Source organism: Drosophila mauritiana, chromosome 2L, assembly GCF_004382145.1.
Source record: "Drosophila mauritiana strain mau12 chromosome 2L, ASM438214v1, whole genome shotgun sequence".
Lineage (NCBI taxonomy): Eukaryota > Metazoa > Arthropoda > Insecta > Diptera > Drosophilidae > Drosophila > Drosophila mauritiana.
The window spans coordinates 22049395-22071048 of NC_046667.1; the positions used below are offsets into that span (position 1 = coordinate 22049395).

The 21654-nt window shown below is 35.4% G+C and overlaps 1 protein-coding gene across 1 annotated transcript in view; it reads left to right on the forward strand.

Moving 5' to 3' along the window:
- The first annotated feature begins 655 nt into the window (after window positions 1-655).
- LOC117136142 overlaps window positions 656-21654 on the forward strand; it is an 85789-nt gene continuing 64790 nt past the window's right edge. Inside the window, exon 1 of the mRNA XM_033296862.1 lies at window positions 656-763. The gene's annotated coding sequence lies outside the window, so the exon portion shown is untranslated. The remainder of the gene's footprint in view (window positions 764-21654) is intronic.

Below are 21654 nucleotides of genomic sequence, written 5' to 3' on the forward strand. Positions count from 1 at the left end.
TATGTACAGGTCTAAACAATTAGAATTCGTGTGAGTAAGTATTCAGTACAATTGGTATTAAATAGTAATGATATAAAAATTCGCGTGCGTTAATTAAAAGCAAATATGTGTCTTCCAAAAATTAAATTTTAACATTTATTTTTGGATTATTTATTATTATATACTTTGCATTTACTTACAGTTTTATCAGTCTTGTAAATTTATGTCGATTTACAATAAATATGTTTGCCACACCCACTCGAACGCCAAAAAACCGCCCAAAACTGCCACGCCCACATTTTTCTTGTAAATTTCTATCGATTTGCCAAAAACTTTTTGCCATGTCCACTCTAACGCCCTAAAGCCCCCAAACCGGACACGCTCACACTTTTGAACAATTTTTAAATTTTTTCTCATTTTATTCAACAATATCTATCGATATTTCAGAAAAATTATGAAGTTTGCATTCACACTAGCTAATTGTCGGGGAAATCGACTATAGCATTTCCTCTTGTTTTGAATAAGTGTTTTGGATGAAATGAACAACTAGAAGAAAATTTATTTAATCAAAATAATAACAATTTAATTAACCCCAAACTATTCACCTTCCAGTGCCTATGCCGCTACCTTCCAGCCTCCACACAAGTCATCAATGTTTTCTACACACGTAGTCTCCTCATTGTTCAAGGGATCACAAAGTCTAATCTTCGCATGTGCCGTGTTGTTTTAAGTGAATTTTGAGTTTTATTGTCGTAAATTATATAATTGGTTCATATATATTCATGTAAGTACAACAATTTTTATTTAAAATTTTTAGTGACATGACCATTGTTAAAATATTAATTGAATTACTATATTACTTATTCGAAGCCTATGATTATGGTACCAATATTAATGAAAAATTATCTATTAATAAAGATTTTAATAATTTTAATAAGAAACACGTTTATTTAAGGGTTAAGGTTCTTGGCAAATTACTTAAACAAGTGCTAACGTACATTACATTGACTGCATTTCACGCGGGAGGTTATATACATATACAAATTTTTTGTAGGCGCATTTATGCCAAAGAAATGGCTTAGATCTGAATTCATGTAGAATTTATATAGTACACGCTAAAAATGCATGCGAAATTCAACTATAAGCACATTATTTCCTTTTCGGTTAGTATTCACAAAATCCGACGATTTTAAACTCATATTCATAATGAAGAGATAGGTGATTTGAAACTGTTTTCCAAACAAATACGGTTGTGATTGGTATTGATGTGTGTTGTGGATTGCAAAGGAGGTTGTGTCTTGTTGCTGCGCGTGCATCTATGAAAGTGTGAAGAGTGTTGGAATATATATAGTGATGTACACATAAACATACGAAACAATTTAAGCTAAAGTTGAAACAGATTAAATAAATTCCAGTTAATTAAATAAAATATAATATAATAAAAATACATATTAAATATGTACAGTATGTCGCTGAAGTGAGGATACGCCACATGGCTTAAGCTTAGAATAAAAATATCTTTATATTTTCTACGTACGAAAAATTAATGATGACAGTTGTGCGGATGAACTTATTTACATTTAAAATGAAAATGTAAATGGTATGGTCGAAATTAAAGCATTTGCCTAAATATTTGAATTTCTGTTTGTCGCTTTAAGTATAAATTTGCACTTTAATCCTGCTCGTGCAAGCATGTTTTATATCATGAAGCTGACTAGGTGTCGAAGTACTGAGCCCAAGGTGACGTTTCTGTTTTATCACATCTGTTGCCTTGCACGCTTCGGCCTCAAATTTATTTGTAATTAATTAATGTAGGATATGCACACATCCATCTGGAGTAGGCACATCTTTAACTACATCGGCGCATCAGCGCGGATTGTCTTAAGTCGGTGCACTAAAGACGATTATTTGGCTTAAAAAGGTTCTGTCTTTGGCTAATCACTCAATTTCATTCCTAAGCGGATGGAAATGCCCACGAGCGCTATGTGGGCAAACATAGCAGTCAACAGTACTGATTTTATCTTGTTTCCGACCTGAATCCCTGTCATGTTAAACACACTACATCTTTATGTATCATTAAGTATACGAATACGAATAAAGTACGATGCTACTTCACGTGATCTCCAGCAGCTTCTGCTGACGAGAGCATGTAAATCAACACAAAACAAGAGAATGCTATAGTTGGCATTAGGGCGTTAGAGTGGGCGCGGCAAAAAGTTTTCTGGCATATCGATAGAAATTTGCATTAATGATACATCAAGATATAATAAAATATTTTTCAAAAGTGTTGGCGTGGCAGTTCTGTGCGGTTTGTGGGCGTGACAGAAAGTTTTTTGCCAAATCGATAGAAATTTATTTAGATTTTCGTAGAAGTCTGCTTCTTTGATTATTTTGGATTACAGAAACAATTAAAAGGGTTATTTACTGACTCATAGTGTACGTGAGAAAATTCTCACTATGAATGATGGCAATGTTATTTTTGGAGTTGTCGTAATTCACATTCTATCTTAAGAGTGTATCGGCGACAATATTTGTTTGGCTGCTTTGTAGAAAATGTTTGCGTTATCATCAATAAAAGATTTCTATCGCTTTACTAAGGCTGATGGTCGGTATGATTGTTTAATTTGTTTGCTTCACGCTCATTATTGGCAAAATGTTTTTTGTTGTCCCGGATGGTCATGGAGATCGATGTTATTGTGCGATTTTCCATCTGCAACACGCGCGGAAGCGTCCCTTGTTATGTATTAGTTTGTTAGTATGTACCTGGTTACGATAGAATTAGGTCCTCTTACGCTGTAAGCGTGTGGTATAGCGTTTAATAAGGCACCCAGAAATGATCTAAGGCCGTAAATCAACGTAGGTGATTGGAAGGCCTCGATTGACTTTTCTTGAGACAGCCTGATGCCGGCTGCTTATAAACTTTTTAAACACGGTGTATATCATTCTTGATGACACGTAGTATGTTTATTTAGCGATTTTATTTAGTAATGGCATGAAAAGGGTCTGCGAATGTACCGGTCCCGGTTGCCACGGCCATTAAAGTGATACAATTATCATTTTAATTTTCTATAGAATTCTTTACGAAAATAATATTTGCATTTACCTTCTTTACAAAGTCCAGCCGCACTACTCCATCAAATTTCTTTAGTCAATTGAAAATTAGAAATAAGAGGATAAGACCGCATCTGCGTTGCCCCCCAATTTATTGTGTCTCCAATTCCCTTGACTCCCGTCGAATTCGGGCAAAGAAGTTTGCCTGTGGATGTGACCCAAGAAGCTAATTAATTTTCTTTTCAAATGCATTCCCGGTTGCCTCAAATGTGTACACATTTTGTACTCCTGTGCTGTTTCACTGGTTGTATTAAATTAACTGCAGGCCCTTAGTAGTTCCTAATGTGATTCTTATTGCCTGAAAGATATTATCAGGTGTACAAGTATGAAATGAAATTTTAAATCAAAAAACACGTTAAATTTTGTGGAAAAAGAAAAAATCATTTATTCAAAGTATTTGCCGTCGCTAGCTACACATTTTTCCCATCTCTCGGGCAATTTGTGGATTCCACGCCAGTAGAACTCATCGTCTTTTGCGGCGAACCATTCATCGAGCCATTTTTTCACACTTTCGTAAGAATCGAAGCGCTGCTCAGCGAGTGCGTGTCCCATCGAAGCGAATAGGTGGTATTCGGATGGGGCCAGGTCTGGTGAGTAAGCCGCATGCGGAAGCACTTCCCAATTGAGTGTTTCCAACGTGTCGCGAACCGCTCTTGCCGTATGTGATGGAGCGTTGTCATGGAGAAAAATGACCCTGTGTTGTCTTTTTTGATATTCCGGTCGTTTTCTCTGAAGCGCACGGTTCAAATTGATCAATTGTTGTTGGTAGCGTGCCGTATTCACCGTTTCGCCGGGTTTCAAGAGCTCATAGTACATTCTGTCCACAAGACTTATCCCTCTTCTCCTCTACTATCTGAGTCTGACATTTTTACACTGTTTTACATTGTCTACATTGTCTGATTTTTTTTTAGAAATTGTACCACTAATATCTTAATATGCCAGAAACATTTTGGGCTCAGCCACAAGCCGCCACACACGTTTACTTTTGATATTTACACATTTTACTAGTACAGTAAAGGGTTTTATATAGATATGCCAAATACGTTTTAGCCATGCTCACCATAGTGCGCACAGCCGCACAAAAGTATCAATAGTATCAATTGACATTGATTATCATAAAATATCTTTCAAGATCTCTCTAAGCTGAGTAACGGGTAATGGGTTACGTGAATTCGGTTGGACTCCAGTAATCACAAAAGACTAAACTTAACAGTTCTCACTGACTCTCAGTTCGCTCCACATGATACGCTTACATCCTGTTTACAGACGCTCATAAATGGTAATATTGGCCTAGTTTCAACGCCCCTCCTCAATGTTACAATTTTTCATTTAATTTTTTAAAACATAATTGTTTATAACATAATCAACTTCTCACGCTTCAGTTTTAACAAATACTTTGTTAACTTATCGGCTATTGTATCGTTAGTTGTAATATATTTTTTAATTCAACATCGCCTTTTTGGATAACTTCCCCAATGAAATAATACCTGATATGAATATGCTTTGACCGTGCATTGTAAACTGGTTTACTGGCGCTAATATTGTCTCCATGGATGACTATTGTGGTGTTCTTCCTTCCACAACCGATCTCGATGATTTAACGCCACAGATGTATCGGCTCTTTTATAGCGGAGGCAATACTGCTTTGTTTTTCCGGCTTCCAAGGGATAGGGCCTCCCTACAGAAGAAAACAAATCATGTGTACGAACGTCGGTGACTAACATCACCTGCCCATCAACGTAGCCCACCAACGGCAAACCTTCAGCCCAATAGCTTAGCAATAGCTTCTGATTTCGCTGCGCCGGTTTTAAAACTGGGTGGTAGATATCTCGTTTTGGTGTAAACGCAATTCACATTAACTCTCCTATGGTAGACAGGTTAGCGGTTAGATCCTGAGTAACACAATGCTGCTTGTTACAGCTAACCTGAAATACTTCGTCTAAGGGTATCGCTTTGGACCTGCACAGCTCCAATCCGTGTCGCTGCCGCATATCCTTGCTGTACAATTTGTGTACACTTGCCTGATACTCATAAACATGCTCATCTGAACTTTGTCCACGCATTCAAATCTCTGACCTATGTTATACCTGTGGACCAGTCTGCTCTGGGACTCTAAAGGGAGATCGTCAACATAAATTAGAGCAAGACACAAATTACCGTTAATGTCCTGTTTGTGCAAACATGATTTGTAGTGGCAGGGCACGAATGCGATCTCTCGAAGTGCCTTATCTAAAGTGGCTTTCCACTCTTTACCTGCGAGTTTGAGTCCGTATATCCCCTTATTGAGCTTCAGAGCGTTGTCTTTGTAGTTTGCTAGCTCTGCCACTCCGTTTTATTGCGGACTTAAGGGGACCGTCAACTGACTTACGATTCTATTTTCATGAAGCAAAATGTCAAAAGGCCTAAAAACAAACTTACGAGCATTATCTCTGCGTATGGCCATTATCTTGCGTCAGAGCTGACTCTCCGCATTGTTTTTGAACTGAGTGGCAGATATCTCGAGGCATCCGATGTTCAGGCACCAGGCTGCTAGCGTAAGCTCGTCGTATTCGGGTCATGGGATCTTGGTAAGCCTCTCACCTCTCCAACATAAGGAGAATAAATATTAAAAGTGCCTAAAAAATAATGAGGGTTTGTATCGTTCGTCAGTCATCAGTCCTCAGTACCCCACAAGCATAGCTGTTAGCTTGCTCGTGAAATAATCGGGCAATGTTTCCCACCCCTTCACACGTCGGTGTGCCGAATGGATCGTGGCAGATATCCATCAAAGATTATGTCATCCCACGTAGTGGACCTACACCACTTCTCGCGTCGGCACCCCCCTTTAAGAATGTTTACCTACTCATCTTTTTATATAGGAATTATTCTTTATTGATAAATATATTGTTGGCTAGTGTCATCTGTATTAATATATTTAACGGCTAGAAAACAAAAGCTATATATGTAAGTTAACAACAATTGGTTTAGCGCAGAGTATCGAATTCACCGGGCCACCGGGCAAATATGCACATGTCAACAAAAGTTATTGGCTATTCACGACTACAAACGTCGCTTTGAGGGCTCTTGTCTATGTGCATCAAAAACAAGGCTGATACTCGCTGCCAAAAAGTTCTCTTTATTTATGAAAAGTATTAATCATTAAACATTTAATTGTTACCAAAGATATGCACTGCCTAACACCTTTTGGTTAGCACTATTACAAAAATATATCAATTGTAAAAAAGATAAGCAAGGTTGGCACATGAATTATAAGTTATTTATTACAGTTAATTTGTTTTTATTTTGTAGATCGCTAGCGACCGTTTATTGTAATTGATCATTTGAAATTAAAACTAACATACAAAATGTTTCCCTAAGTCCCTAGCAATCAAGTGAAGTCGTCGGCAGCGTCGCAGCGGAGAAGTGTTGATGTCGCGCTTAACCGTTCGTTGTCGTTGATGGCAGCGGAGATTATGCTGACCTCTGGTTAGCATTTTGGGCACTTGTGTTACACCCAGAACAATGTAGGAACACAAGATGTGAGAGAATCGATTGTAGGGTAATAACTCCTCCCCTCTTAATTGACGCTTGTCCTCGAGCGGTCATCATAAGGACGGGATGTTGTTGAAACGCATCATCGGTGGGGTGATTCGTGGTGGTCACCGCATCAATGGTTTGAATGCCAGGTGTTTATTGTTGAGTGCGTTCGAGGTTTGTGAAACTCGGATGTGTTATTCGGATGAAGTTGCAGCTCGAGTGCTTCTCGTATGTAGTCACTGTATCAGTGGTGATGCAGGTTTTGTTGGGTCTCGTTCAGGAACGTAAGTGCCGTTCAATCGTCTCTCGATGTTCCAGTCCACCGTGCCATTGAAGTCGTTGAGCAATATCAGCCCGTCGTCTATCTTCTCTATTGCTGGTATGTGTTCTGCATTGACACCTTGATTGCTTTCTATTTAGTTCTGGTTTTGCCTAAATTACTAATGAATTTACATTTACATATTTTTAGACCATTGGAACCTTTGCAGAAGGCATTGATTCCGTACATTTGTCTTTGTTTAATTGGTTAATTTTAATTATTATTTAAATTAAATTATTTATTTATTATTATTATTTTTCTTTACTGATCTTGTTTGGAAATATAATTAACTGATTTCAATATGGAGATTTTAATGACATACAAATTGTAGTTCCCTTGTGTAAAACAAGAACGTCTGAAAGTTTTAACATTTATTTGACCGTCAAGGCAGAAATCGGCATATTATTGTTTTCAAGTAGGCTACTGATCTCATTCAATTTAAACTCGCTCAGCAGAAACGCATTCACAACGCTATCTCTTCTTTCACGTGCCCAATCTAATTCTGCAAACCTATAGCCAACTCTTCTGTTAAAGTCGAATCATTTCAAATTGAATTCTGTGTTCTCGTGGTTACGTTAGTCAGTATGTTCATTTTCTGTTCTACTTGTCTATTGATGTGTCCACAGTAATTATCCTGAAAGCAATCATGATCTAATGTTACTTTTATGTACTACTTTCCCTGATATAGGTCTTTATGGGCTTTCTTGTCCAGTTGTGGTATTCTATGTCAGTTTCCTGTTTTTTCTTATGCCTTGTCTTGTCTAGCTTGTTCGTATTTTGCTGGAGCTACGGTAGCTATCCTGCCGAAGAACACCTCTAGAGGTAGTTTTTTGTGACAGAATGGACAGTGTAGTTATATTCATAGATGGCTCTATTGAGAAGTTCCTCGAAGCACCAATGTGTTCCATCTCCTTTCAAACATTTCATTATTTCAGAGAGTGTGGAGTGAAATCTTTCTATCTGTCCATTTACTGTACTCTTATACGGAGATGCTTTATAGAGCTCAATACCCATCTGGTCTGTCAACACGATAGAGGCTGAGTTGAGGGACTTTTCATTGTCCATTGCTATTAATTTGGGCACTCCATAATAAAACACGATATCTTTTAAGGCTTTCCTAATGTCTTCTACAGCTTTGGATTTGATAACTCTTCCCATGGCCAATTTGGAAAATGTATCAATAGCCGTGAGCACCAGATGTCGTTCTGTCGAGTAAATGTCAATATGAATAATTTGTCCGGGGTACACCAAACACTGACTCACGATAGCCGAAACTTTTTTCCTCATTTTAGGAAAGTATATTCTTTCGGACAACTGAGCTTTTTTTTCTACAGCATTTCTGTGTGCTCTGTTATGTGTCCTAAGTATTTCTTCCTCTTGTTCGGCTTCGTTAACAAGGTCTTTGGCTTTAGTTTGACAGAATCTAATCTTGAAACCCTGAAAATGGATGGGGTAGAGAATTTGTATTTTCCCCATTCCTTCCTCAGATGTGAAAATTCCATTAATCACGGATGGGTTGAGATATTCTTTCAAATCTGACAAGATACTATCGGGTGTGAACAATTTGCGATCTACTAAATGCCTTTGGAATGTCGGGAATGGAATGCTAAATGAGTATTTCTCTGACTCGGACTTCCTGAAGAAAATTTGATTTTTAAATGCATTTATCGGGGCTTCAATGCTACGTATCAGCCCATTGCTTGAACTGTCGGAGCTGTGCTTTGTTGAGGCTACTGTGTTAATCTGTCGGTCCTCTGAACAGAGCGTCGGCTACAGTATTTTCTCTGCCTGGTTTATAGAAAATCTCTTAGTAATATTCCTCAAGGTATGCTTTCCTTCTTTTAATCCTCGCATTGCCATTCCAACTACTGAGAGAATGGGTCAGAGCAAAGACACTAGAATAAAAAGATGCGTAACGGCCATACATTGGTTTGGCACTATGCAGCCACTTTTTTGGTGAAGGCCAAATTTGCTCTCTTTCCGCTCGCTGACGCTGAGAGCGTAAGAAATCTAAAAATAGATTTTGCTTGCTTATGTGAATAAAAACAAAAGACGAGAACGTGTATATGTGTGCGTGTTGTGCTAGAAGACGATTTTCGTGCCGAAATCAATTCTGATCGAAGAAACGAATTTACATATTTGGAGTTGTGGCCAATTTCGTAGCAATATGATGATATAAAATAATAATTAATATAGATAAAAAAAAAAAATATATAACTGAAAGCTGAATATAATGCGCATTTTAAATAATAAAAATGGTTCATTTACATACATCATATTAAGGCAAATGACTTAATAAGTATACTAAATAATTAAAGCAAATACAAAGAAAATTATTATAACAACTGTAATTTAAAACATAAATTTTCCAAAAAAAAGACATTACATTGAGAAATAAATATTTCATAAAAATAATAATTATTTTTTAATTTCATAAAAAAATAATAATTTTATTAATAAACAATAAAAATAATAATATTTCGTAATAATAATTCATAAAAAACAATAATAAGTAGTAGAAAAAAAATTAATAAAATAAATAAAAATATGAAAACAGTTTGTTGCAAAAGTCATATCTTCAGGCACAAAGTGCGGACACAAGCACTCAACAATCATGGCCTTGTTAATTTTTGTCACGCCGCAAGCTGAATACCCTAATGACAAGTATTCTAATATAAAGTCATTTTTGAAATTTATTTTGTGATGTACATAGATTCGGCTATTACTATTTCTAAGCTTTATTTAAATAATAAATAATAATAACGTTAAGGCAATGCAAAACCAGAATTGATAAAAAATAATATAGATTTAAAGTCAACGAACTTCTAAGGTGAAGGGCATATTTTGTCAAATTTACAATGCATGAACATACGTGTGCAAATTAAAATTGTTACTCTTTATTTATTAAAAAATCGATCGATTAAAAATCGATGCTGATCGATGCAGTTTTTGATTGATGCGCAATAAGATGGCCATGGTTGAGTCTCTAAGCGGAAGGTGTGTTTACGTTAAGTTTGGGTTGCTTATATTAGCGGGTAGCTGAGTGCTGGCAAAGGCAATGACAAAAACAAAGACAAAGGAAATGCCGACGAGATTGAGAATTGAAATTTGTTTATAAACTGTGGAAGGGAGCTATGTTCATGGGTTGGATAACTCTCCCCCTTCTAAAATGACGCGTCCCGCTTCATTATTAATTTCGTTCAAACGCTCATTTAATTCTGTTAAAAATTCTACATCATTATTTGGTTTTTCTGGTTCTGGCCGTTTTTGTTTGGTTACAAATATATAACATCTGAATTTTATTATTAATATAGTAATGAAATACAAAATGATTAAAATTAATAATATAAATGAAATTTTCCAATTGTAAATTTCAATAAATGGGTTTAAAATATTAATGTTGTCAAGAGAAAGTTCTGAATTGTTGGATTTTATATATTCTGATATTTCTAAGTTTTTAAAGTGGTTGGTAGTTATGTACTCTAGTATTTTGTTTTCTGAATTGGTGTATGAAATATTATTTATTGTAGTTGTGCTGTTAAATGTTATTTAATATGACCCGTTTAAATGAGAATCGTTCACAATATTATTTCCATTTATTAGAATGGCACCTTCTTGAATGATATCTATATTCTTATTTTTTTCTAGAATTTTAGTGCAAATTGATTTTTCTCCATTTAGTAAGCGGGTAAAGCAAGTCTTATCTTTACTTATAATACAATAGTTGTTAAAAAGTTCGATCTTGAAATTAGATATTTCATAAAAGGTATTTTCGCATTTTGCGACCTGATTACTTATAAGTCCATCATTATGTGAAATGGATCTGGCATAGTAAATTTCGCATCTGTTTGTTATAACGGGGTATTTTATATAAATTATTAAGAGTTCTCTATGCAATACAATTTTGAATATGGCGATGTCCATTAAGTCTGCAATAAGTACAGTTCGTGATCTAATATTTCTTTAATGTCTTCATTATTTAAAATTTTTGTGTTGAATAAATCAATTTTGGCCAGTGTGATAGTATCAATAATGTTTTGTAAGTCAAATGTTAATAAACGTAAACGATGTTTTCGTAATGGAAATTCTTGATCGATAAAAATGTTTTTAAAATGATCGGAAAGTGATTTTATCTCTTTAAACAATTTGGAATTAATAATAAATTGTTGGTTATTGTTTTCAATTAAATCATTTATTTTATTCTGTATTTTATGTTATCTAATGTTATTAGAAGTAATAAAAAATGCATTTTCTGTAATTTAAAAAAAAAATATGGTATTTGTTAAAACTTAATGTTGTCTTTGTGAATAGTCCTGTTTCTATTATTGATTATAACTTTGTTAGGTAAGTTTTCCTTAACAACCTGTTTTTTGTATCTAGTTTTTAGCTTATTTCTTTCTCCGTGTTTCTTCTCATAAACAACTTGACCTACGTGATATTCTTTTTCTTTACGACCTTCATTGTGTGTTACTAACATTTTTTCTTGTGTGTTCTTTAGAATTCTTGAAATGTTTTCGTGATCAACTTTATTATATAGAATATCAAAAGGTTTTTGGTTTGTTGTAGAATGAATGCTTTGATTGAATTCTTTTGCGGCTCTCATAATTATTTCAGAATAGTCAGTGAGATTAAATTCTTCCTTTATACAACGAGCTAATTCTGTTAATGTTGAATGTGCCCTTTCAACTTGTCCGTTCGAGGTACTGTTTCTGGGGTCTGCGAAATTTCGAGTTAAACCACATCTTTGTGCAAAGGATTTAAATTGAGCAGAGGTGAAGCTCGGTTCATTATCAGTCATAATTACTTTGGCGTGGGGAAAATGTTGGAGTAATTCCATTACTTTATTCTCGATGTTTAGTTTATTTTGAATTTCTTTTACAACCAGGAATTTTGAATATGCGTCAATACAGGTTAAGAAAATAAGACTTTGCGCGTAATAAATGTCGATGTGTAAATTCTCTCCTTCTTTAGTTGGAATAGGAGCTTCCCCAATAGGGTTTTTAATAGGATGCCGGTTGTATTTATTTTCGTTGCAAATTGTACAATTTTTTATATATTCCTTTAATTTGATATATAAATTTGGCCAATAAAATAATCTATTGATTTGTTTGTAATTTTCATCTAAACCTCTATGAGCTCGACTATGTGTCTCTTCTATTATATTAGCTTTATCTTTATTATTTTCCACGTCTAGTGGAAATATTTTAGTATAAAGAAATTTGTTGGTAAAGTTATTTTTTAAAGATAATTGATCGTCTAAAGTGCAATGAATTCCTACCGTTATGTTTGGTTTTAGATACTCCCTTAATATTTCTATTAAGTTTTCTGGCCTATCATATTCAATTATATGTCTTGTCTTATCAAAAACATTCAATGACTCATGTATTGTATACCTCCCCTTTGTTAATAACAGTTGTTGTTGGAACTGATTTAACGGTTTTCGGGTCTCTTGTATTACATTTTCAAAACTACTTTCGGCAGAATGCTGTGTATTTTGATCTGAGTTTGATTGTTCTAAGTCGCTGTTAGTAATATTATTTATTTTTATTCGAGATAATGCGTCGGCTACGACATTAGTTGTTCCGGGTTTATATATTATTTTCGGGGTGAAACTTTCTATAAAGGAGTACCATCTTTTCATTTCTACGTTCGGGTTTTTATCTGAGATTGTGAAAGATAAAGATTGATGGTCTGTTTGTATTTCTATACCAATTACACCATATAAGTAATTCCTGAGATTTTTAAGAGCCCAAACTATTGCCAACAATTCTTTTTTATTTGTGGCATAAAGCTGTTCGGTTTTATTTAAAGTTTTGGATATGAAAGTAATTGGTTTATTATCCTGCGATAAAACTGCTCCGATAGCTACATCTGATGCGTCTGTCGTTAAAGTCAATTTTTTGTTATAATCTGGTTGAACTAATTCCACTTGTGCTATTAAATTATCTTTAAGTTCTTTAAAAGCTTTAACAGCTGGGTCGTCTAACTGTATCGTAATTTTTGTAGACATTATCCTAGAAATTTTTCCATTATCTCCTCCTAGGTATTTGGTTAAAGGTTTGGCAGTTTTTGAATAATTTCGGACAAAATTAGAAAACTTCGAAGCTCTCTAATGTTTTGTGGAATCGGATACTTCATAATTGTGGAGATTTTCTCAGGATCTGTTTTAATTACATTGTGAGATACTATATAACCAAGAAATGCTGTTTCTAATTTAAAGAATTTAGATTTTTCTAGAGAAATTTTCATATTTGCTTGTTGTAAAATATTAATTATTTTAATTAAATCAGTATAATGTTGTTCAATTGTATTAGAAAAGATTATTATATCATCCATATAAACATGACAAGTTTTTCCGACTTGTTCTCTCAATATGTCATCCATTGCTCTTTGAAATATTCTAGGGGCGTTTGTTAACCCAAATGGCATACGTAAGAATTCAAATTTTCCGTTATTTATAGAGAAAGCTGTTTTTTCAATATCTGAATTTTTCATTAAAATTTGGTGGAATCCTGATTCCAGATCAATTGTTGAGAAATATTTTGACTTCCCTAAGTTAGATAATATTACAGACGGATCTTGCATCGGGTATCTGTCAGGTATTGTGCTTTCATTTAATTTTTTATAGTCAATAACTAGTCGATGTTTTGGAGATCCATCTTCGTACTTGGTCTTATAATTTGTTCTTTTAGCATTCTATCGATTTCATTATTAACGAAATCTGAGACCGACATAGCATAAGGATATTGTTTGCTATAAATTGCTCTGTCATTGACTGTATTTATTTCTCCTCGAATATCGGTATGAAAAGGAATTTGCGTATTTATTTTAGAATGCTCCTTTTCAATTTTATTCATAACTTTATTTTCAAAATCTTTTATTTTATTTGAAATTATATTTAGGTTATGAATTTTTTCTTTGTCGGAAAACTCAACGACTGCGTGCTCGGTATTTGTGGATTCCAAGTTATTTGGTTTAAGACTGACGGAATTAACATCGTCGGCTTGTTCAGGATTTTTTAATCCCAAAATGATATATTTATTTATTAGCGGATAAATCTACGCTGGCGTGCTCAGGATTTTCAAATCCTGAACTATTAGTTTTATTAATGACGGATAATTCAACGTCGTTGTGCTCAGGATTCATTGATCCCAAGCTAAATAAACTGCCTTCCGCAATTACCGTTTCGGTTTTATATACCATTTGCTCATCTAAATATTTTTTAATAATATATTCTTTTAATGGAAGAATATTTTTTTCCTCAATTAAACACAAATCGTTTTTATCCTCGTCAAAATATTGGAGTTTCTCTTTATTTCCCTTCTACTCCATGATTCCTTTCTCAATATCTAATTTAGCTCCAATCTTTCTTAACAAATTGAATCCAATTAATAGATCAGATTCTAAACCCTCAATTTCATAAAATAAATGTTGTTCTCCAAATATATTTATTAAATGATAATATTTTATGATTGAATATCCATGAACTGTAGATACTCTTTTGTGTATTGATAATTCCCTTTTATTCTCATAAATACCCTTTTTTATATAGCACGCGGTGGCTCCTGTATCTATTAATATTTTGAGTAGTCTTTTAGTTTTTCTGTCTACCCTTGTTATATGGGGCATTCCTCTGTAAGGTGCTGATCTAAAAAATGGCTCTCATTGATATTATTTACCCTCATTGTTTTTTGAGCTGGCTGGTTGACTGTTCCCGTTCATTCCCGTTTTATCGGGGGGTGTGTTTCGGACTGATTTACAAGACCTGCGCTTGTGTTGTGTTTTTGCGCTGGGTATTGATTATAATTATTTCTTTGGAAATTATTATTAAAATTGTGTCGGTTATTATTATAATTCCACTGGTTGTTATTATTCCTAGGATGATTATAATTTTTATACGGACGATTTTGAACTCTTATGGAGCCGTCTACTTCCATAGGTTCTGGTGGTGGTTGAACTTTGGAATTATTATTAAAATTCCAATTGTTATTCGCTCCGAAGTTCCCGTTTTGCGGCCAATTATTATTTATCCTATTTGGTGTATTATTAATCTGTCTAGGGGCAAATCTAAGGTTGTTTCCTTGATTTCTGTTTTCACTCCTAAATCCATTATACCTATTTGCAAATTGAGCTCTAAAGTTGTTAGACTCTAATTCCTGACACTTTGCCAAAGCATTTGGCAAATCTGGTGGGTTGAGAGAGAAGAGTGTTTCTGAGATTGAACCGTTTAATCCAGAAATAAAAATTCTTAGAGCGTTGCTCCTAATTGTTTTATTTGTTTCCTTGGTTATTAGGCTGTCCTTTCCATGAGTCATTATAGTTTTATTTATAAGTAACGTCATTTTCTTATTTACTTCGTTGTAGAATTCGTTAATGGTCATGCGTCCCTGTCTTAAGATGCTTAATTCTGATTCGAGTATATGGATTGGTCGTTTATCGTTATAAATAAAATACAATCTGGAAAGAATTGCTTGAAAGTTTAAAACGGTACCATGCTTGGTTAGAGCATCGTGTGCTGCTCCCATGATTTTATTACGTAAAATTGTTAAAGCGATAAAATATTGTTCACTTTCAATTTTATATAGACTCATTGCGGTTTCCGCCGCTTCTCTCCAGCCTACATATTGGGTTATTTCACCTGTGAACTTTGGTAAGGATTTAACTACCTCTAATGTAGTTTCGCATTTTATGGTTCGGTCAATTGTTTGGATCTTATAGTCTTCCACCTCATTTTTGTTAGCGGTTAACTGCCCTTCTATCCCTTCAATTTTTCTGGTTACTTCACTCAACTGTACATTTATTAATCGGTTTATTAATTCCATTGTCAGATTGCTGGCGCTGGATATCCCGCCCGCAGAAAGGGTTGATACTGAACCTCCGGTTGCCATTGTTAAATTTAAATTATCAAAACTATTTATCAAATCTTCCAGATTTTTTTAATAAAATTGATATTGTAATATTTAATTTTAATGTAGTATTCTCTGTATCGTAATCTTAGTTTTTTTTAAATTGTATTTAAAGACTTAGTGTTGTTTTTATCTGCTAACGATACTTTCAGTGGGAGTTCTTCCTTCAGCGTAGTTGGGGGTCTTCCTTCAATTGGTTGGTCTTAATAATTCTTTGCTGGAGTCTTCCTTCAATTGGGTCGTCTTGATTATTATTTATTGTGGTCTTCCTTCAATTTTGTATATAGCCTTTTTTTTTTAAATTTTGTTTGAATTTCTTTGGGTTCGTAGTTGAGTTCTGATTTTTTATTATTGTGTTCTCGTAATTTGTATTATGTATTCAGTCCACCTTTTTATATTAAATTCTTAATTGGATTATTGTATTAATTGATTTCCAATTAAGTTTTTCCACGATCACTGTCACAGTAGTTAGATGTCGTTGGATTGTTGTGGATGTTTTAATTTTTACACTAAAAATATGGATTGTTGGCGGCGCGGGTTCAGTTTTATAATTAACTTATTATCGTTAATATTTATTTAGAACTTTTAAATACGCTGCCCCACGTTGGGCGCCAATTAAAATTGTTACTCTTTATTACTCTTTATTGTTACTCGTTATTTTTTATTATTTAACTTTTATTCGGTGATAAACCTTTTCACTTATACTATTACGAGACACTTGTTGGTAGCTTATCTGTAGTTTCGAGCTGTTGACGATCTCGTCCCGATTCAGACTGATCTTCAAATTCTAAGTCCTAATCCAATCAACCTCGGCCAGAAGCTTTTCTTTTGGAAAATTACCGAACTTTCGATAAAAGCTTTGTGCTGAAATTATTCCACTGCATTGTGAAATTCAATTATGCTGATCGATGCAGTTTTTGATTGATGCGCAATAAGATGGCCATGGTTGAGTCTCCAAGCGGAAGGTGTGTTTACGTTAAGTTTGGGTTGCTTATATTAGCGGGTAGCTAAGTGCTGGCAAAGGCAATGACAAAAACAAAGACAAATAAAATGCCGACGAGATTGAGAATTGAAATTTGTTTATAAACTGTGGAAGGGAGCTATGTTCATGGGTTGGATAACTTGCACACATACAGTTGTCTGCTACCACTGTATGCGTAGAAAAGAGCTGTTTGCTGTAGCGCTCTCCGCTCTTTCTCTCTCGAACAAAAACTCGAGAGAGCCTGGAGCCACCTCTAGAGCCACGGCCAAAAAATCGCGTGCCAAAAAAATGGTATGGCGTTACGCATAACAATAATACATATTGTTATTCTAGTGTTATTGGTCAGAGGCTGATGGTCAGTAAAGATTTACACCTTTGCTTTGCTGTAAAAAAAAATTTTTAGCCCAGATATAGCTAACATTTCCTTCTCATTTGTCGCATAATTTTCTTCCGCCTTCGAGACTGTTATAGATAAAAATGAGATGGGTCTGTTCTCTTGTGAAAAAACAGCGCCTACTGCGAAATTGGAAGCGTCCGTTGTTAGGTGAAATTCTTTTTTAAAGTCCGGGTAGTGGAGTTTACGTCTGGAGAAACCAAGCCGCTCTTCAATTTCTAGAAGGCTTCTATTGCTTCGCTATTAAGGGAGACGGATTTTTTTGACGATAATGTCTTGGAAATTCGTCCATCCTCCCCTCTCAAAAGCTAGCTAAGTGGTTTTGCTAACTTAGCGTAGTTAGGAATAAATCTCTTGTAATATCCGGATAATCCCAAGAATGATCTCAGTTCTTTGAGTGTCCTTGGAATTGGAAAGTCTGAGATTGCCTGTACCTTGGTTGGGCTGATTTCAATGCCCTTGTCGGACACAATGAAGCCTAGGAACTCCTTGCATTTATCCAACTGACATTTCATGTTGGCTTGCTGAATAGAAAGAAATGGTGTAAGGTTCTGGTAGTGTGTTTCATCATCTTTACTAAAGATAATGATGTCGTCAATATAAATAAAACATATCTTACCGATATGTTCGTGAAGGATATCGTCAAGTGCGCGCTAGAAAATTGACGGTGCATTTTTCAGACCGAATGGGAGACGTGTAAACTCGTATTTTCCATTTTGATGGAGAAGGCGGTCTTTTCAATATCAGATTCCTTTAAAAGAATCTGATGAAACCCACTTTTCAGATCGAACACTGAGAAAATCTTGTTGTCTCTCAATTGGGCCAACACTTCATTAATGTCAGGAATAGTGTATCTGTTCGCTACCGTTACCATACTAAGTTTCCGGTAGTCAATTACCACCCTGTATTTTTTTTTCCAGAGGAGTCGAGTTTTTTTTTCGTAGAGGGTCGAATGATGCCATCGTGTAAAAGTTCTGATACTTGTTTGTGTACCTCGTCTTTAAGAGACTGGTACTGATAGAATTTTGAGTACACCGGTGTATCTGATATATCATAGTTCGGACTCTTGCCATTACACTTGTTGTGTAAGTAGTTTTTGATTGGGGTCTGCGAAGAGACCTGGATAAGAATCAATTATTTTATTTAATTTCTTTCTCTGTTCTACTTTAAAGTGTCTTATTCTGGGACTAATTGTGCTAACAGCCTCGAACTGTTTTTCTTTGAGAACGACTCTCTTCCCGTTTTCCAGTGTCATGGTTAGGTTCTTTAAGTAAATTTGTGCTCCCATTCGCTTCATTGTATCTTTGCCAAGTATGGCGTCAAAAGTCTTCAGCGATGGTAATAAAAAGAATTTTATTTCGACTTCGAAAAGATTTTCTCTTTTGTAATGCGATATATGATAGTGAGGGGTCTTCTACTGTAAAAATGCAACACGTGGTCTCGTTGTTCGCTGTCCAAATTGTCTATTTGCCCATAACAGTATTCATTTAGGGTGCCGTTTTTATCGTTCTGGGTTTCACATTCTTGCATCGGCCGTTGATAGCCCGTCATGCTTGAACTGGACCCAGTTATTTCATTACTTGGCTGTCCCATGTCCATTGTTTGGATGTTGTAGTTCCTTTGTCGTTTGTTTATGTCCGAGTGTGTTCTATTTCTATAATTAACGTTTCGCGTCTGCGGTTCTGGTCTTGGTTGTGGTTTGGTCGCAAAGGGACGGGGTGGGGCATTATATTGTTGCCATTGCTGTTGATAGTTTTGTCGGGGTGGAATGAACGGTGCATTGGCGCAGCGGATGGCTGGCCTAGATATTGTGGAGGTCTCCTCATGGGATGTCGTGGAGGGACCGGTGGAGGCTGTCGATGGCCAAAGGCATTCGACGGCTTGGCGGGGTGCAGGTATGGGTTTTTCGTTTCCTCTAAAACTCGACTTTTGACCCTTATTTGCCGCATGGTTTGACCTGAAAATTTGATTTTAAAGTTTAAGGCAATAATGTAAAGCTGAGGGGAGATCAGCTGACTCTTTTATTGCCAATAGGCGAGGTAAATCTCCTCGAAGGCCTCTAATAAAAGTATCCAGAGCTTTTTCTCTGTACATTTTTGTAATAAAGTGCTCGGATTCTTGGCTCATTTGCATGCAGCCGACCTTATTTAGAATAAAAGAAATATTTTTGTAGTCGTCCTGGTGGAAGTCTTCCACCGACTGCTGGTGGCCTTGAACCAAAGCTGACATTTGGTATTCCAAGGTAGTTATGTCCCGTTTATCTGCGTAATGTAGAGTGATACATCTCGACATGGCCTTCCAGTCCAGCGGAATGCTCTAGGACTCGAGTGCCACATCAGCACATCCAACAATTTTAATTCTTATGGTATGAAGTATACCAGAATATTTTGGAGTACCCACAAATGGGGTATAAGTCTCCATGATTCTATCAACGCTCTTTTCTCAAGACCCAAATTCTGCTGGATTTCCAGAGAATTCCCTGATCGATTTTACGATATCAGGTACCCTGTCGAAGTCCACTAAATTATTTCTGTATTCGGGCTCGACGACCTGATCGCTCACGTCAGTAAAGTCAAGAGTTATTCATTTCTTTTATCAGTACAGGTAAAACTTGGGACACCGTTTGGCCAATTAATCCTGTCAACTGTTCGACACTCATGTCTACGCGATGCTATTCAGGCAGGTCGGGTCTTTCTGACGGTACCGGTCCCTCATTTGAACTGAAAGCTGATGGTCTTATTATATTATTAGGGTTTGCCATGTTGGCTTTTAATTCGAACAACACCTGCACAAAACAAGCCTAAACCTAAACCAATTCGAACTTAACAAAAGTTGTGGGAAGAAAATATGGAAAGCGTGTGTATGTGTTTGCTTATTTCTCTTTCGTTTCTTTTTTTTTCAATTTTGCATGCAATAAAAATTTAGCTCGCCGCGGCTATTTTGCTTTGAGAACAGTGTACGAGAAAAGGGAACTGTTTCTTTCAGAAGATCTCTAGAAACTGGGTTGAAAACATAATATAAATAATAATATTAATAATAATGATATAATAATAATATAATAATAATAATAATAATATAATAATAATAATAATAATATAATAATAATAATAATAATATAATAATAATAGTATAATAAAATTAATATAATAATAATAATATAATAATAATAATAATATAATAATAATAATAATATAATAATAATAATAATATACTTTATTTTTTTGTTATACTTGTCGGCAAATAGAGGAGTCTCATCCATTTCATTTATTAACTTTGTAATTTGGTGCGGCCGCGCAGCAAGTTCCGATCAACTCTACCCGTCAAACTTCTCTGAAGGGATCTTTTTACATGTCCCTTCTTTATCATATTATCTTATGTCTATACACACTGGCGTGCACTACTTATCATCTCTCTCTAGCACACTATTTATGACAACCCGATCGGACCTCACTCACCTGTAGAAGCTGTTTGTGCCCCTGCCGCAGCGCTCGACAGAATTTTACCGCAATATTACAATTTCATCAGAATATGAAATCACAGAAGGAACATACTTATGTTTTATTATGGGTGGATGCCTGAATTTTAAATTGATGATGTTGTTGATGATGTCGCTGTTGTAGTTTTTGCGCTGGGTAAGCGCTTCAGCTTCTTCGTCGTCGACGAGTTCTTATTCCTCTTTCTTTTAGCATGCTGCTGCTGCTACTGCTGTGCTGTTGTTGTTCTTTTTTTTCCTTATTGTCTGCGCTTTGGCTCACGCAGCCGTTCTCCGCCGTTCGTCGTCTGTATTCTTGCGTTTACTTTTGCCTTTACTTTTGCTTTTACTTTTTAGATTTTACATTACGTGTGCGGTCACTTCGTCGTTTCACCGTTTTGAATTGCACTGTTAACTGTTATCGGTGTTGCTCTTCTGTAGTACCGTTAGTTCACGGCGTTCTACTTCTACTTTTTCCTTCTTCATTTCGGCGATATTGCTGTTCTTCGTTTTGCGTTTAATTAACATAAAATTGTTGCGGTCACTCCTCCTGGCTGGGTGAATGTTATCCTTTTTGCCTGGGCTACTGGGTAATCCACGTCAGCACTCTAAAGAAGGTTTTCTGCGGGCTGGCCTGACAGAAAATATGATCCACCAATGGGCATGCTATCTGTTTTTTTTTTCAAACAGTTTTATTTTATAGCCGACCGTGAATTTTGTTTTTTAATAACTCACGGGAGTTTCTTCGTCACAATTTAACCAACTAATTTTTTTTAGCAAAATTTTGATTTTGCTATGCTACTTAGAATTTTTGTCTTTCGTTAGCGTTTATTCGCTGGTCCCTGTTCGGGCGCCAGTTAATAATTGCAGTTAATTTGTTTTTATTTTGTAGATCGCAAGCGATCGTTTATTGTAATTGATCATTTGAAAGTAAAACTAACATACACAATGTTTCCCTAAGTCCCTAGCAATCTA